Genomic DNA, 12,213 nt, shown 5'->3' with positions numbered 1-12,213 from the left:
TTAAGCTCTTTCCTACCTTGTTCTAATACAGGAGCATCTTCATTTCTATTTAACTTTATTTTTTGAGCTACTGGTCTTTATTTTTAAGTTTTTGTTTGTTTGTTTTTAGATTTTATTTATTTATTTGACAGAGAGAGAGAGTGATAGCAAGAGCAGGAACACAAGCAGGAGGAGTGGGAGAGGGAGAAGCAGGCTTCCCGCGGGGCAGGGAGCCTGATGCGGGGCTCGATCCCAGGACCCTGGGATCGTGACCTGAGCTGAAGGCAGACGCTTAACGACTGAGCCACCCAGGCACTCCTGAGCTACTGGTCTTTATACCACTTCTATACAGCAATGCTCAAATCGGATTCCACATATCATGTTCTATATTTTCACATCCAACCATGTGTTCAGTTACAGGTGCCCAGATGTAAGAATATCAACATTCAAGTGTTACTCCATTATTATTATTTTGAGCTATCGAAGCTGCATTGCTAAGGCTTTGGCACTGATCTTCCCTGCTTTTCTCAGTATACCAGCGATAGCCCATATCACACAGATCCCTGCTTGCTGGGAACTGTGTCAGAAAGGAAGCTAAGTCTTTGGTAAAGTTTTTCTCTCATAGTTTTCTCTTGTATCCAAGCACATCATAGAGAAATATCCATGGTGCATTTACATTAGGACTCTCCCACTAAAATTTCAGCACATTTAAACAGAATCATCTTGCATACACAGTACATTGAGTAACATCATTATACAAAACAGCATGGAATCATTTTATGAAATTTGCACAAATGATCATATAATATTCTTGGAAGAGTATTATCATACTTGCTGTTTCATGTTATATGCCCTCATCTTGCAAAAGAGATTGCCTATAACTGGCCCTTTGGCTTCTATTCTATTACTGGTGGTCGGATCACATCCAGACTCTCTTCTTGTGCCCTTCCCTTACATTTGCGTGCTATTAGTGACCCCCAAGGCTCTTGGCAGTCTTGTTAACTAATCACCCACCCATCCACATGCAAACTTTAAACTTGGTTAAATTCCACCAGTGTATGTGTGACTCAAAGAGTACAGGTGTGAATACTCAAAAAGCTGGTTTTTACATTGGAAATTTCGAAAAATCTCAGGAACCCTGACTACAGAATCCTGTCTTTCCCTTGTTTAATCTTTACACACATGAATTCTACTCTTGGTGTTTTGTATATACTTTTTGCTGCTTGCTTATTTTTCAGCATATATCAGATATATGTAGGGAATATATTTTTAGGAAAATATAAATAAACTCAGTCTACCTTACTGTTCTCTTCCCCTTTGGCTATTCTTTTAACTGCGTTTTATTCCAAAATATGTAGATTTTTTTAAGATTTTATTATTAAGTAATCTCGACACCCAACATGGGGCTCAAACCCACAACCCCCAGATCAAGAGTCCCATGCTCCATTGACTGAGCTAGCCAGGCATCCCAAAATATGAAGATTTTTATTATTCCCTATTGGTGGACAAGATTGCCTCCAAATCATCACTATTACCAACGATAAGCATTTGTGTATATGTTTTGTGTCTGTATACAAATATGAGTATTTCTCCAGCATCCATCCCATAAGTGGACTTGCTGGGCCATAGGACATGCAGCTGTAATTCGGGGCGCCTGGGTGGCTCACTCAGTTGAGTGACTGACTCTTGGTTTCAGCTCAGGTCCTGATCGCAGGGTCATGAGATTGAGCCCCACATCGGGCTCTGTGCTTAGCACAGAGTCTCCTTGGGATTCTCTCTCCATCTCCCTCTGCTCCGACCCCTTGCTCTCTCTCAAATCAATAAATACATCTTTAAAAAAAAGAAAAAAGAAAGCTCTAATTCACGGCTGAATTGCTCTTCAAAGGGTTTTATCAATTTGCATTCCTTCTAACATTCTATCAAAGTACCTGTTTCCCTACATCTTCATCAACAGTGAATCATATCAGTTTTTAAGATTCTTGCCAGCCGGGCACCTGGGTGGCTCAGTCGGTTAAGCGGCTGCCTTCGGCTCAGGTCATGATCCCAGGGTCCTGGGATCGAGTCCCGCATCAGGCTCCCCGCTCTGCGGGGAGCCTGCTTCTCCCTCTCCCTCTGCCTACTTGTGTTCTCTCTCTATCTCTCTGTCAAATAAATAAATAAAATCTTTAAAAAAAAAAAAAAAGATTCTTGCCAGCCATGGGGCACCTGAGTGGTTCAGTTGGTTGAGTGCCTGACTCTTGATTTCAGCTCAGGTCATGATCTCAGGGTTGTGAGATCAAGCGTCACGTCAGGCTCTGTGTTCATCGGGGAGTCTGCTTGAAATTCTCTCTCTCTTGGGGCGCCTGGGTGGCTCAATCATTAAGCATCTGCCTTCAGCTCAGGTCATGATCACAGGGTTCTGGGATCGAGCCCCGCATAGGGCTCCCTGCTCAGCGGGAAGCCTGCTTCTCCCTCTCCCACTCCCCCTGCTTGTGTTTCCTCTCTCACTGTGTCTCTCTCTGTCAAATAAATAAATAAAATCTTTAAAAAAAAAAAAAGATGTTTCTTCCCCTTCAGGTTGGCAAAAATCTTTTTATTTATTTATTTTAGAGGTGGGGAGGGGCAGAGGGGGAGAGAAAGAGAATTTTTTTTTTATTTTTAAAAAAGATTTTATTTATTTATTTGAGAGAGAGAGCGAGCAAGAGAGCACAAGCAGGGGGAGCAGCAGAGGGAGAGGGAGAAGCAGACTCCCTGCTGAGCAGGGACCCCGAGGCAGGGCTCAGTCCCAGGACCCTGGGATCATGACCTGAGCCAAAGTCAGCCGCTTAACCAACTGAGCCACCCAGGCGCCCCAGAAGAAACATCTCTAAAAATCAAGTCCTTGATCATTACTGAGATTGAACATCTTTCCAGATGTTTATTTGCCATTATTATTCCCTCTTCTGTGACTTGCTTACTGGTAGCCTTTGTCCGCTTCTCAATTGGATTCTTAGTGTTCTCACGAATCAGTTTGTGGGTGCTCTTTATAGAAATTCCAGACATTACGTCTTTGGCTCTTTTGCTTATCTTTCACTTTATTTAAAGCAACATTTGCTGTTCAGAGTGGTGGAGGAGGGCCGCCTTACCACGGAGCTTCCTGTGTGGAAGGAGGCCTGCCCTCAGTCTTCTCCAGGCGAAGGAGTGACTCCCGCGGTTGGTAACTTGGGCAGAAAGGAGGAGCCAAAATGCTCAGCTCAGTCCCATCCTCCCTGATCTCTGTGGGAGAGCATTCCTCCTACTCTGCCGGGGCCTCAAGTGTTACGGGGCGGCCCTCACAGGGCTGATCTCAGGATGGAATGTCAGCAAACCTGCTTGCCTAGCAGACCTAAGCCATATTGTCCCAGATCGTAAAAGTAGTATTTGTCTCTCCATCTGTCACACTCCTGTGTCTATCTCTTGATAGGTTCTTGGATCAGTCAGAGTCCAAACAGAAAACAGATGGCACATTCAAATTAGGATAATTCAGGAGATTTAAAAAAGGCACCATTTATGAAGGTGTGGGAAGGGCGTAGGTGAGATACGCAGGCTAGCCCAGCAACCTGGGGCTAGGAACAGAGGGTCTGCCACCACTCCCAGGCCTGGCAAGGTGAAGGGGAGGGGGACACGGTGACTCAAGTCCAGGAGGAGCGGGTCCTGCGGAGACAGCTGCCCTCCAAGGAGCAGGAGCCCTCGGGTGGAGGCCACTGGCGCCCTGAAGCAGCCAGCAGGGAGGAAGCCCAAGAAATAGATAACCTGACCCTCCTCTCCTCCCCCCTTCCAATCTCTAAGTAAACCAACAGATAAGCCAAACCAAACAGACACGGAGGACAAAGGGAATCCATTGATGTAATCCACATAGATCTGCCTACTTGGACAAAGAGCGAGGAGGAAACAAGCTCTGGAGGGACAAACGCGATGTATCTGGCACAGTTCACATCTTTCCTCCCTCAGGATACACTCTTCTCCTGCATCTGAGTGAGAAACTCATGTCCCAGCCCACGGGATGCACAGAGCCCCACTGGCTACTGTTTTACCATGAAGCAATCTTAATCCAGCATAATCCCGCCCTGAAAGCTAAAACATTACTACCACTGATATTCATTGGGTAAAGAATCAGGTGAAAGTTAGGGGAAGTGAGCCGGCAGAATCCCGAAGTGGCCTCTCAAATTCCTGCTCCCAGGCATGCACACACCTTCTCTCTGATATTCAATAACACTTATCTAGGCACTGCTAGAAAGAGAGTTTGCAGATGTAATTACTGTCCCAAACCAGTTATGAAAGGGAGATTACCCTGGGTGAGCCTGACCTAATCAGGTGAGCTCTTGAAAGGGTGAGGGCTCTTCCCGAAGAACACTTATGGAGGCCTCCAGCCTACGGCCACAGGGAACTGAATTCTGCTCCAACCACGTGCTCCTGAAAGAAGACCCTGAGCTCCAGATGAGAACGCAGCTCAACACTGATACTAGCCTTCTGGGCCAAGAACCCAGCCATGTTCACCAAGCCTGGACTTCTGACCTCCGGAATGGGAGCTGATGAATGGGTGTTGTTTTCAGCTGGTATATCCGTGATAACGTGTCAGATAGCAATAGAAACCAAACAGGGGGTGAACAGGAAAGTCACATAAGCATAGCTGTTACAATCCTCATCTCTGTAGCTGGTGATAGGGCCTAAATCATATCCCAGCAGGCTGCTGCCTACACTCGATCCAGGTGCCCTCTGCCCCCTTCTAGTACCTCAGCTGGGTGAGTCTCCTGACTGGGTGGAATGACTCATACCTTCCTTCTGTAGGAGCTGAGTCATCGGTAGTCTTGACAGTACCGGGCTGTCCATCTTCCACTGACCAGAGCTTCAGAGCAAGAGAAGAGATACCATCTGCAGAGTCCTCCTTGCCCTCACTGAGGCAACACAATTTCCCCCTGGTGATCAGGAGCCATGTTACCCCAGCCACGCTCGAGAACCCCTGCCCTGGCTGAGTGGGGACATGAGAGCCTAAAATGAGCAGGGTCAATTTCAGCTTCGAGTTCATGAGCACCATGATTGTGCTTCCTGGTGGAAGAACTGCTACAGTGCACGCTAGAACCTTCGGATCCCCCAAGCCTGCCGTTCTGAGGACAGAGAGCAAAATGGTCTTCTCTGAACCATGCATCCTGGCTCTGGGGGAGATGGCTCATATACTGACCTCTGGTTTAAAGCCTATGCTTTTTCTTTTTTAGGTTGGTTTGTTTGTTTGTAAACTCTACACCCAATGTGGGGCTTGAACTCACGACCCTGAGATCAAGGGTCACATGCTTTTCCGACTGACCCAGCTGGGTGCCCCCAAGCATATGTTCTTTGGAAGTTGTTTTCTTCCTGCTGGCACGTAACTGAGGCTTTAATCCGTTTCATCATTCTCTCCAGCTACTCAATCCTAGGCAGTAAGCCACATGGTAATACCAGTGAATTTCATGGGCATGCGTAACGGCCACACTCCTTATGCCGTAAAATGTTGGCGGTGCCGTGTTTGATAGCTCAGTGAAGGCTAAGGTGTTCTCTAAGTCTGCACATGATGCTGGAAGAAGCGCTCCAGGCAGAGAAGACAAGCAGAATACGTATTTAACCCGTAAGAACAAAGCTCTGGGGGCGCCTGGGTGGCTCAGTCGTTAAGCGTCTGCCTTCGGCTCAGGTCATGGTCCCAGGGTCCTGGGATCGAGCCCCGCATCGGGCTCCCTGCTCTGCGGGAAGCCTGCTTCTCCTTCTCCCACTCCCCCTGCTTGTGTTCCTGCTCTCGCTGTCTCTGTCAAATAAATAAAATCTTAAAAAAAAGAGCAAAGCTCTGCTCCCTCCACGATGGAGTTGTCCCAGGTCCTCCCTCCAACCCCAGTGTGTCTTTCTTTGTGCTGTGAAATCCAAGAGACAGCACCTTGCCTTTCACTCTAGGAGACCCCAGACCATTGAGGCCCCAGAAATTGCACCTACGTGGTAGGGCTCTCAGCCCCAGGCACACATACATCTTACAAATGCATCTAGAGTGCTAAGCACCTCCCCCTCACCAGGTCAGTCAGCAGAGCACCCGTCACTGGAATGAAGTTCCTGTAGAACTTCAAGATGACTGAGTCCCCCTCCTGTAATATTATGGCAAGACAAGTAGACACAGCTGCACAATTAATACCCACAGGCCTATGTGTGTCAAAGATTGCAGTCTGGCCTATGTTGGTTGCTCTCCAATGTTCCAAACAGCCGGTTTAGAAATCCTGTCCAGCTTTTATACTTATTTCCAGGGGGCAAGTTAGTCCAATACAAGCTACTCTTCATTGCCTTTTACTATATTTAGGTGTTTTTCTGGGTTACACTATGAAATACAGAATACATTCAAAAGGATACATATAGGTAAATCATTAAAAATAATAAAAGATAATACATATTTCAACAATATAAAAAATAATAAAACATAATAGTGAGGTTAGGAAGTAGAATAAGAAGAGAACTTTGAAGTTTTTTATGTGCCCCTCTTCAAAGGCAAATGTGTCCTCCTCCCTGAACCCAGAGATAACCACTATCCCAAATTGGTGTTATTTCATTGCTTTTTTTTTTCTTTTTAAGATTTTTATTCATTCATTTCAGAGAGACAGAGAGTGCAAGCATGAGGGGCCTGGGGCAGAGGGAGAAACAGACTCCCCGCTGAGCAGGGAGCCCGATTTGGGGCTCGATCCCAGTACCTGGGATCACGACTGGAGCCGAAGGCAGACGCCCAACCGACTGAGCTACCCAGGCACCCCTCATTGCTTTTCTTTATACTTATATTTCATATATATATATATATATACACACATATATATATACACACATATATATATGTGTGTATATATACTATACAACACTATATATTGTTTGGTTTAGCCTGTGTTGTTACCCTACTGCAAGTGAAATTGAAATGATATTGTATGTTCTCTTTTGGGATTTGCTTTCTATCCCTGACATTAAGGTTTGAGACTCATTCTTGCCACCGCATGTTGCCAGTTCATTTTTGCCACTCTGTCATGTTGCATGCAGCAGTATCACATTGTATAGATGTATTGCAGTTTATTTGTTTGCCAGTTGATGGATATTTGAGCTTCCAGTTTTCCATAATTACGAATAAAGCCGCTATAAACATTTGTGTATCGATTTCAGTGCAAACATAAGGTTTCATTGTCCTCGGAAAAATGCCTAGGCGTGTGATTGCTGAATGACATGTTAAGTGTACGTTTCCCTTTGTGAGACACTGCCAAACCGTGTCCCAGAGTGGCTGCTCCACTTTCTCGGGCTCACCAGCGCCCGTGTGGGAGTCCCCGCTGCTCCAACCGGCCTGCAGCACTTGGCATGGTCAGCTCTCACCCCCTGGCCTGCTCCGCCCTCTGTCCCTAATAGCCGCGTGGTGGTGCCATTGGGGACTTCGTTTGCACTTCGCTAATACCTGCTGATGTTGAGCATCTTTTCATTTGTTTATTTCCTACCCAAATATTTTTTTGAGTGAAGTGTCTGTTACAAAGGTTTGCCTATTTTTAAATTGAGCTATTCTGTTATTACTGAGTTTTGAGATGGGTTTTTTTTTTTTTTTATGTCTTCTAGATACATATCCTTTTTCAGATATATTTTGGGCAGATATTTCCTCCTACTCTGTGACTTGCTTTTCATTCTTCAACAGGGCCTTCCACAGAGCAGAAATGTTTAATTTTGATGAAGTCTAATTTATTTTTTAATTGAAGTTTTTCTTTTTTTTTAAATGAATCATGCTTTTGGCATCATATATAAAAAAGACACAGTCATTTTCTTTTATGTTTTCTTCAAGAAGTTTTATAGCTGTAGATTTTATATTTAGCCTATGACCCATTTTGAGTTAATTTTTATATAAAGTGCAAGGTATGCGTCGAAGTTCAGCTTCTGTGTGTGAATATTCAATTGTTCCAGTGCTATTTATTAAAAATATCCTTTCTCCACATTTGCATTTGCACTTTGTAAAAAAAAACAAAATTGACCACTTACATGTGGGTCCATTTGTGGTCTCTATTCTTCTTTCCCACTTTACTTTTACTTTCTAGAACTTCTATTTGGTTTCTTTTCAACTCTGCCTAATCCTTCCTGATGGTCTGTTACTCCTTTGTCAAACTTTTGATGTCTTTTGTATTTCTTGAGGTGCCTGGGTGGCTCAGTCGGTTGAGCATCCAACTCTTGATTTCAGCTCAGGTCATGATCTCAGGGTGGTGGGATGGAGCCCTGCCTTGGGCTCCGCACTCATCTTGGAGTCTGCTTGTCCCTCTCCCTCTGCCCCTCCCCCCCACTCAAACAATAAAAATAAAAATGGAGGGGGTACCTGGCTTCTTGATGTCGGAGTTGTGAGTTTGAGCCCCATGTTGGGTGTAGAGATTACTTAAAAATACAAACTGTAATAAATAAAGTGTGTATGAATTCATGTTCTTTGGAAATTTGTGCGAAGGGAGGCCTCAGTGAAAATGTGTTCCTCCAAGGAGAAATCTTCCATGTTCGCTTCTGCCAACTAGTTGGAGGTACCGCAAACCTAGAGTCACTTTTAAGTTTTAGACTTGAGAGGTTTTTTGGACACACGGTATGAGGCATCACTTCCAAGTGAGGATAGCCCCCATCCTCATTGTCTTTTTCCGTCGGTAACATTTTTCAGTTCAGTCACATCTCTAGTTAACCCGCAGGGAATGCCAGTCTCACCTAGAGGTTTCCAGTCCAAACTCCTTGCCAGGCGCCCCAGAGGTGGTATCCTTTAAATCAACTTTCAAAACAATATTTCCACTCTATTTCCTGTTGCTCATGGGGGCAAGACATCTAAGAGTCATGGAAACCTATTTTTAAGTGAAATATCCCCAAAATAAAAAATTGTACTCATATTCACTCCTTTAGTGGCTCTGGGATTTTTACTCCTGTGTATTGCTTTATGAATAAATCAAACGTATCTCAAAAATCTATATTATGAAGTTTTTTTCTAACAATTCAATTTTATCACTTGATCAGAGGGAAGAGGGAGCTAAGTCTTCTGACATACAGATGAAGCAAACACAGGTCAACATCATTTTGTTGATATAAAAAAATCATAAATGTGAAAGAAGGAATTCAGAACCCTGGATTCTCAAAACCAAGTCATGCTAGAACAGAATTTAATATCAGTTTAAAGACCAAGCCAATTTTCTATCAGGCAGATTCATTCCAATGGATGGAAAACAGAATATGTTGCAAAATAATTTAGTGCGTTTTTCATAAATTTTAACATAGGTGGAGCAGAGTATACACTGCTCAGCCCCATTCACATATAGGCAGACAGACGTTAGAAAGAGAACATCAGCTCACAGCATAAATTTGTATTTTCAATCATGTTAAATTGTTACTTGGGAAGCACAATCTTAAGGAAACAATAATTTCTGAAGCCCTATAAACACCGTTTTTTATTTGATTGGCCCTCAATCAAGCTAAAATATCAAAGAAGACCTCTAGAACAAAGCTCTCTTTCCAGATATCAATCCCACTTAGAAGAAAAGATATTAGGGGGGAAAGTTAAACATGATTTTTAAAGATCCATTTTTATTTTAATTAATGACTACAATTCATGGGTGTGGTGGGGGGACCTCCTCTTGGTTCTTCTATTAAGGTAAAATGTTATTATGTGCAATAAAATGCTCAGATTTTAATGGATTTTGACAAGAGTATACATACAAACATCATTACAATCAAAATAGTAAACATTTCCATTACACAGGAAAGTTCCCCTTGCCCTGTTGCAGTCACCCCTCCCCCACCCTCGCCCCCAGACGTAGCCACTATTCTCATATCTGTTGTCATAGCTGTTTGTCTGAATCGTACATTGGAAAACTCTTCTGTAAAGAGACAAGTAGTAGAGCGCCTGGCTGGCTCAATTGGTGGAGCATGAGACTCTTGATCTCGGGGTTATGAGTTTGAGCCCCACGATGGGTGCAGAGATTCCTTAAAAATAAAAGATCTTTAAAAAGAGACAAATAGTAAATATTTCAGGCTCTGCAGCCACTTAATGATGTGCAGCATGACTATTGCTCTTCCTCCTCCTCCTTTACAATCCTCTAAATGTGTAAAACCACTCTTAGCTCAAGGTCATACAGAGAAGCAGGTATCAGGCCAGATGTGACCAATGGGCTGTCATCTAGAACCCCATATAAATGGAATCAAACAGTATGTACTCTTCTGGTCTGGCTTCTTTCACTTAACATGCTTTTAAGATTCAAACCATGTTATTACATGTATCAGTCACTTGTCTTTTTTACTGACTTGAGGGTTGATTTTTTTTTCTGTTTGATTTGTCTCTTTCTCTTTCATTTGTTTTTATTTCCTTTCTCCTTTATTATCTGAGTTTAATTTGCTCTTCTTTTTCTAACACCACTTAGATAATTGATTTTTAAACTTTCTTGTTTCCTAACATTAGCATTTAAAGCTATAAATTTCCTTCTAAGTGTTGCTTTAACTGCATCCCCCAAATTTTGATAGGGTATAATTTCATTATCATTCATTTCCAAATATGTTTTAATATCCCTGTGATTTCTTATCAACATACGGGTTAAAAGTGTGTCCTCTAATATCAAAATGTTTAGGTATTTTCTGATTTTTAAATTTATTTTTGTTTGTTTTTACTTCCATGGTGATGAGAGAACATACTCTGTATGGTTGAAGTCCTTTGAAATTCACTGAGACTTGTCTTATTGCCTAGAAAATAGTCTACTTTGGTAAATGTTCCTTGTGCACTTAAAAAGAGGATGTATTCTGAAGTTTTGAAATCAGTGTTCTATAAATGTCAATTAGGTCAATTTGGTTGATAATGTTAGTTCAAATTTTCTGTATCCTTATGATTTTTAGTGCACTTCTTTTATCAATTACCAAGAAGAGATAACAATTTGAAATATGTATATGTACCTGTATCAGTCAACTCCAGGCTGCCATAACCAAATACCACAACTGGGTGGCCTAAACAACAGACATTTACTTCACATAGTTCTGGAAGCTGGGAAGTCCAGCATCAAAGTGCTAGCAGACTCAATTCAGAGTGAGAGCCCTCTTCCTAGGTTGCCGACAACCAAGCTTGTCACTGTATCCTCACATGCCAGAGAGAGGAAGAGCTCTAATCTCTCCCTTTTCTTATAAGGACATTAATTTCATCATGAGGGCCCCACCCTCATGACCTCATCTAAACCTAATTACCTGCCAAAGGCCCAACCTCCAAAAACCATCACTTTGTGGATTAAGGCTTCGACATATAAATTTGGGGGTGAGGGAACACATTCAACCCATAACAGCAGCTAATAACAGCTTCAAAATACATAAAGCAAAATTGACAGAACTATCAACAGAACTAGTCAAATCCACAATCATTGGAGATTTCACCCTCTTTCTTGAAAGGCTGATCCTTTTTATCACTAAGAAATGATATTTTTATCTCTGATAATATTCCTTGTCTTAAGGTCTACTTTTTCTTTTTTTCCCTCATCTAGACTTTATTTTTTATTATTTAAATTTTACTTAGTTAACATACAGTGCAAAATTGGTTTCTGGAGTAGAATTCAGTGGTTCATCACTTACATACAACACCCAGTGCTCTTCACCAAAAAAAGTCTACTTTTTCTAATATTAGAACAGCTATAAACAATTTCTTACACTTCCAGCCAAGATAGAGTAGCAGGGACCAGATTTACCCTCTTACTGGAAACAAACAAAAACAGGCAAAATATGTGGAACAGAAGTTTCCGAGATGGTGAACATCAGGCAAAGAAGAACAGTGATCCCTGAGAGAGGGGAAACAAATGATTTAAATCCTATGACTGTCAGGGCATCTGGGTGGCTCAGTTGGTTGAGCATCTGACTCTTGGTTTCAATCTCAGAGCTATGGGATCAAGCCCAGCATTGGGCTCTGTGCTTGGCATGGAGTCTGGTTGGGATTCTTCTCTCCCTCTCCCTCCCACTCTGTCCCTCATCCCACTCACACTCTCTCAAATAAATAAATTAATTAAATATTTTTTAAAAAATAAATCTTACGACTGTCCAAACTTAATGCCTTGGGAGAGTTTCTAAGTCATGGCATAAATAGGAAGAACTTGGGTAGAATCCAGACATGCCATGAGTTGAGAAGATGAAACTAAGAGTCTGGAGACAAGGCAGCTAGAGTTTATAGAACAGAATACAGGAGTATTCTGCACAGAGAGCTGCACAGAGAGAAAACCCTGAAGAATTACAGAGGAT

Source organism: Mirounga angustirostris, unplaced genomic scaffold (genome assembly GCF_029215605.1).
Source record: "Mirounga angustirostris isolate CCGP_5_RB_7025 unplaced genomic scaffold, mMirAng1.0.hap1 SCAF_4, whole genome shotgun sequence".
Lineage (NCBI taxonomy): Eukaryota > Metazoa > Chordata > Mammalia > Carnivora > Phocidae > Mirounga > Mirounga angustirostris.
The sequence above is the reverse complement of the archived record's forward strand: the minus strand, read 5'-3'. Positions refer to the sequence as shown.